Genomic DNA, 6,771 nt, shown 5'->3' on the forward strand with positions numbered 1-6,771 from the left:
ATGGAAGAGTAAATTAAAAATTAATTGGAAACTAAATAATCTGATCTTAAAGAATGAGTAGGTCAAAGAAAAAAAAATCACAGAACCAATCAATAATTTCATTAAAGAGAATGACAACAATGCCATTTCTTTCTTCAGCTCATTTTACAGATGAGAAACTGAGGTAAACAGTTTAGGTGACTTGCCCAGGGTCACATAGCTAGGAAGTGTCTAAGGCCAGATTTGAACTCAGGTCTTCCTGACACCAGGCCTGGTGCTCTATCCGCTGCACTACCTAGCCACCCAGAGAGCCTCTAGAGCCAGAATATCAGGGATTATCTTTAAAAGTATGTAGAATCTGAAGGCAGAGCACCTCGATTCAAGGTCTGGTTTAATCAGTCGGTCAATGAGCATTTTTTAAAGCACCTACTATGTGCCAGGCACTGTGCTCAGTACTGGGGATATAAAGTCACTAAAGAGCTGCCCTTATCTGTCTTACAATATTTATATAGATTAGTTTCCCAATCTACAAAACAGTCATAGTAATACATGAACTAATCTCTCAGGAATATTATTAGTAAAGCACTTTATGAATCTTAAAACACTACATAACTGTGTTATTAGAGGTGACTGATAGCGCAGTGGATAGAATCAGCTAGACTCATCTTCCTGAGCTCAAATTGGCCTCAGACACCTATTAGCCATGTTACCCTGAGCATGTCATTTAATCCTGTTGGCCTCAGTTTCCTCATCTGTAAAATGTGCTGGAGAAGGAAATGGCAAACTGCTCCAGTATTTTTGCTATGAAACCCAAATGGTGTCACAAAGAGTCAGATATGATTGAAACAGCTGAACAATGAAATGGGGATAATAATAGCACCTACCCCACCTGAGTTGTTGTAAAGAATTATATTAGAGACTAGTAAAGTGCTTAGCACAGGGCGTGAAACAAAGTAGGATTATTTCCTTCCTTATTACAAAGCAATTTTTACTACATATATTTTCATATGTGTGTGTGTATATATATATATATATATATATGCACAAACACACACACACACACACACACACACAGTGGAAAAATAGTTTTAAGAATTTCCCATTAAGACTTGGTCCAATTGATTAGTTAAGTCCATTCATGTTTCTAGGTCTCTGCCAATCATGATATTGTGTTGATGGACTTTGCTGGTCAGTTCTATCAAAAGTGAGCGTACTGATTTTTGCTGGGGCTATCCTACTAGCAGAATAGTAGGCAAAGCCTGAAGCAGCAGCCCCCAGACTTTTTTCCCTATCCTATATCTATCCCTAACCAAATCTGTTATGGCCCAATTGGGATGAAAAGAATCCTTTCAATCCTAAAGCCTGATGGGGAGCTAAAAACATGGAAACTAAGACCTGAGTAAGGTCCTCTCCTCCATAATCCCTGACAAGCAGCCATCCAGTCTCTGTCTAAGGATCTCCAGTAATGAGAAACCCACAACTTCCCAAGGTAGTACATTTAACTTTGGGACAATTACAATTGTTGGGAAATTTTTTCTTACGTAGCCTCAGCCCTCAAATGCAGTCCCCTGAAAGCTACACTCAACAGTAAACTACTCTTTGGATTAGCATGAGCCTCTATATGACATTCCCTTCAACCAGACAAACTAGAAGGCACATTAATTCAAAGCAAAGACATTTAATTAAACAGAATTGAATATTTTGGTTAGGAAAGATAAATTCTTTTTGTTATTTACTGTGTCCCTCAAAGCTAGCATTAGTACCATGAAGATTACCCTGATCTTTAACTTAATAATTCTGGAGGGGCAGGGAGAGTTGGAGATCGTTGTCCTACATTCCTGCAGCTACACCCAAATTGTTGCCTCCCCACCTTACATTTATCTAAATTTGCTTCCCTGTATCTGCCTCCTGACCCAACTATTGCTTTTAATTCTGTCTTCTGGGGCCTAGCAGAATAAATTTAACTTCTACAGAGTGGAACTCATTTTTTAAAAATGTTAAATTCACATGAACTAATTCTCCCAGGACAAAAACTGACCCTTAATCACTGTAGGGACTTTCCCAGACCGTTTGTTATTCTTTTCTGTGCTTACTTATCAACATATCCAATGTTCCCTTGAATCTATCTGTTGACTAACTAGGTTGATCCGCTGGTAGGAGGAGACTCCAATTTTCATTGTCATTGCCACTTAGTAACAGATTGATTCTCATTCCAGGCCCCACTTCCAGATATTTCCTCAAACCAAAAAAGGTCCCTAATCCCTCTCCTACCTCCCAATCCCTTTTCTCATTCTGTCTATCAAGGACATTAATCTTTTGTAGAATGTAATTTGGATCATGATTCTAATTTGGGAAACAATGCCACAAAACAACCAAGAATCATTGCAGAATCAGAACTAGAACCCAAGTTTTCTTATTCCTACCCCCAATGTTCTTTCCACAAGAACACACTGCTTTTCAATTCTCCTGAACTTTTTTTTTCAGAATTATAGTGGAGCTCTGGCCTTAACTATATTGTAATCTAATAGTTTGGGCAAACTCCCTAGAATCAATTAGTAAGTTATTGCTTTTTTATCTGCTCTGATTATGTATCATTTGTGCAAAAAAAAATGCATACTACTTTGGGAATGTTAAAAGTATAATGTTGAATTAGCCCTTCAGGAAAAGAAACAAAAGCCTCTTCAGAAAATTCTATGTCCTCCAGGATTGAGGTTTAGGCAGGATTCATTTAGAAATAATATTTTCCCCCCAGTAATGACAATATTCACTAGCACATAAGAAATGAAATTGAAGAATTGATCTTATTCTTCAAATACAGGATAGCTTAGATATTAAAATTAACATATAAATTTAGCATCAATCTTATTTTTGACTCATGTCTTCTGAGTAAATGCCCATAAAGAATGAATCACTGAAACAGGATTCAGAAGAATCGAATTCATTTTTCAAAGGTGTCAGTTCAGATACAAACAGACCCTGTTTTCCAGGCACCCGACAAATGTTCCCATGATGCTCCTATATACTTGTCAGTAGGGCAAGCTTAGAGCCTTGGAAAACTCTCCACTAAAGAGAAAACAGTAAGAATATTTTTTCTTCACCCTGACTGCTAATCCAACCTCTTCTCCCTGTTGCTTCTCACACCATTTAAGTCACTTAGCCTGTCTGCCTCAGTTTCTTCATCTGTAAAATAGGGATATTAACAGGATTATTTCAAGGATAAAAATAAGATAATATTTGTCAAGTGCTTTGCAAACCTTAAAACATTATACAAATGCTAACTATTATTATTATCACACTGTTATCATTTAAAAGCAAAATTAGACTTTGCTAAGACTAGCCTGAAAATGTAGAACCCCTTAAGTTTTGCTACAGGTAATTTTGCTACCCCCTTAAGTTTTGCTCTGCTCTCTATGTGGGTTACCCTTCTTTGGATGTCTATGCAACATAATGAGTTTCTGTACTACCTTAGTACGTACAAAATGCTCCTCACAACAAACAGCCCTGTGAAATAGATAGCATGAATGTGTTTATCTCCACTTCACAGATGAGAAAATTAAGACATCAAGAGGTTGTGACCAGCCTGAGTTCACACAGCTGTTCAATCTAAGAGTTGAGACTCGAACATAAGCCTCCAAATCCAGCACTCTTTCCATTACCCATAGCTCTCCCTTTGTCTTGGCTATCATCGTGTGATTAATAAATGCTTCCCTTCTGAATGCACCCCAGCTTATTCTTCTTTATTCTCCCATTTTTTTCATCTTCTAGAGTATGTAGTTTTCTTAAGGTTCAGAAATCAGACAAAAACTATTCACAGGTGTCCTTAGGAACCTTAGAAGGAGGGAACAATGGGTAACCCCAATAATCTCATAAGCCTATTAGGGATAATTAGGCTCCACAACTCTCCCTGTGGGAGAGAGAGAGAGGGAAATTTTAACCCAAAGAAGTAGTTATGCATTGAGTGTTGGACATGCGAAGAGGAAATAGTAGCACTGTTTAGGCTGTTATCTGGCCATTGACTGTCATTTCCAATATCCTTGCAATAAATGGCTCAATCTTGTAATCAGCTTGGATGGCTTAGCTGCTCAGAACAGAGATTGGTAAAGGGATATTTACTTTTCTGCTGACGGGGGAAGGGAGTTAAATCTTTTCTTTGAAGGACGTATAAAATTTCTGCCTCTTCACTCATTCTAGGTACAAAGAGGAAGAGTTGGGGAATGATAATGAGGGAATCTACTTAGGGAAACATGCATTATTGATGAATAACAACCTACAGTTATACTAAACTTTCCTAACAGCAACCCTATAAACTAGGATAATGCAAGTATTGTTATCTGTGTTTTACATATGAGCACACAGAAGCTCAAAAGGTTAAGTAAATTTGGCCATGATTACATACAGCCAGTACGGGGATCCAGCTGAGACATGAACTCATGCCTTCTGATTTCAAGGATGGTACTCCTTTCACTATATCATGTTGCCTATCAATACCTCCCCATTCCCCCAGCTGTCCTGATAACAAAGCTTTTACTGTATTTTGAAGAGAAAGGAGGAGGGGAATCCTCATTTGCAGAGGTAAGGGACACTAGGGATTCATTTGTATTCATGGTAGGAATTTAGAGAAGATTGCAGCTGAAACTATGATGCAGTGTCCACATCCAAATGAAAAGTGAAAAACAGAGAAACAAACAAATGGAGTCACCCAGCTGTCTAGTCTACCCAATGTAAAACGTCTTCGAGTATAGAAACAGATCGATGACATCATTTTTCATTTTCCATGAACAGGTTCAACAGCCATGGCATCAAGTTATTTCTCCTCTCTAAGCCTCATTTTCCTTAACTGTAAAATGAAGGGGCTGAGCTAATCATCTCTCAAGTCCAGTGCTAACATTCTAAGATTCTATGGAGGAGGACCATCAATTGAAAATGTACACTGGGAGGAACGGAACAATGGGAGATGTTCCTTTTACGTGGCCTCAACACACCTTTATCTAATTAGAGGTATGGAGAGCCAAGATGAAATCAAAGAGGTGCTGCTCCCTCTGGACTGAGATAGAGTGTTAGAGCTACCAGCATGGAAGCATTGGGATTCTAATATCTTTTTTCTTTCACATGGATCATTTTCTTTTAATAGAATGAGTAAGAAATGTTTTCCTTTGGTCAATTAAATATTGAGATTAAAGATATACAGGGGGCAGCCACTAATCAGTTATTTCTCTAACAGTTGGGGGTTTTTTTGTCTTCTTATTGTTGTTTTTCGGTTTTTGGTTTTTGGTGAGGCAATCAGGGTTAAGTGACTTGCCCAGGGTCACACAGCTAGTAAGTGTCAAGTATCTGAGGTCACATTTGAATTCAGGTTCTCCTGACTCCAAGGCCAGAGCTCTATCCACTGTATCAACTAGCTGCCCTTTTTTTTTTTGTCTTTTTCAATGATGGTCAATAATATTGACCACCTGTTGATCCAAATCAACTTTTAAAGGAAGCCAGATGCAACAACTTAATTGTTTTTCAATTTAGTAAAATTTGTCTCAGAGCAGGGGTTCTTACCGTTGGTGTCCTGGATTCTTTTCTCAGTCTGGTGAAATATATGGGCCCATCAGAATATTGTTTTTAATCAACTAAAATACATAAGATTACAAATTAAGCCAATTATATTGAAATAAATTATCATAAAAAAGTTTTTTTAAACAAGTTCACAAACCCTATGACTGAGAAGAATACAAGTTCAAAAGCCCTGTAACTAAGAAAAATGTCCATTCTACATTTTACACCTTTAAATACCGGTAGCTAATTCTTGATCCACCATCAAAGTTCCATGTCAAAGAAATATGCAAATTATTTAAAGCAGAAAACGAATTCCCTTTTCACATACGTATACCTCTGGCATGTTCGTTTTGCAGGCAGGCCAAGAAATTAGCGAGAGATGTAGGAAAACTCCCTCTCTTATTGACAGACAGTGTTTTGCAGCTTGGACTAGATGGCTTCTGCAGTGCTTTATAATTCTAAAATTCAGTGAATCTGAGATATTTAGCAGCTACACAAAATAAATGGAACTTTGGTCATTAGGATCTGGTCCAAGTAAACTTGAACAGTGATATATCAATATTATCCTCGAAATAAGGAAAAGTATTTGCCTTTCAACTTTCAGAGATAGATGTGTGTCTTAGTTAAATGGAACAATTCATTGAGAGCATTAGAGCAAGCAATTAGGAGGTCTTTTATTTATTTTCTCAAAGATTTCTTGTTTCAAAGGTATCAAACAGAAAACAGTTCCTTTTTGTTCTAAATTTTTCTTTTCCATAACTAATGTTATGTATACCAACATAATAAAGAACCATTCTTCTTGATCCTGAAAGATCTCCTCCGACTGCCTTCCACTCCACCTCTGATCAACTGTTTGTGGGCTGACGCTGAATCTGTCACCATCTCCTAACAAGGATGACACTGCTTCTACTATACTATGCTGCCTTTCAACATACCCCTATTCCTCCAGCAGTCCTGATAACAAAGCTTTTACCATATTTTGAAGAGAAAGAGAAAAATATCCTTATTTGCAGAGATTGCAACAGAGGGCTCAGGTAGGATTTTGCCCTTCTCCTCCACGGCCACCTTGATGTTGATAATTTTCATGAGGTCTGTAAGTTTGGATAGGAAAAAAAGTATTCAATTTTATTTCCACTAACCTTTAACTGAAATTTAGCATTTTCTTCAACTATTTAAAAACATTATTCCAAGAAGAGTTCATGGGCTTCATCAAACTGTCAAAAGGGTCTATGACACCCAAAAAAGATTTTA

Source organism: Phascolarctos cinereus, unplaced genomic scaffold, assembly GCF_003287225.1.
Source record: "Phascolarctos cinereus isolate Bilbo 61053 unplaced genomic scaffold, phaCin_HiC Scaffold_4;HRSCAF=312, whole genome shotgun sequence".
Classification (NCBI taxonomy): Eukaryota; Metazoa; Chordata; class Mammalia; order Diprotodontia; family Phascolarctidae; genus Phascolarctos; species Phascolarctos cinereus.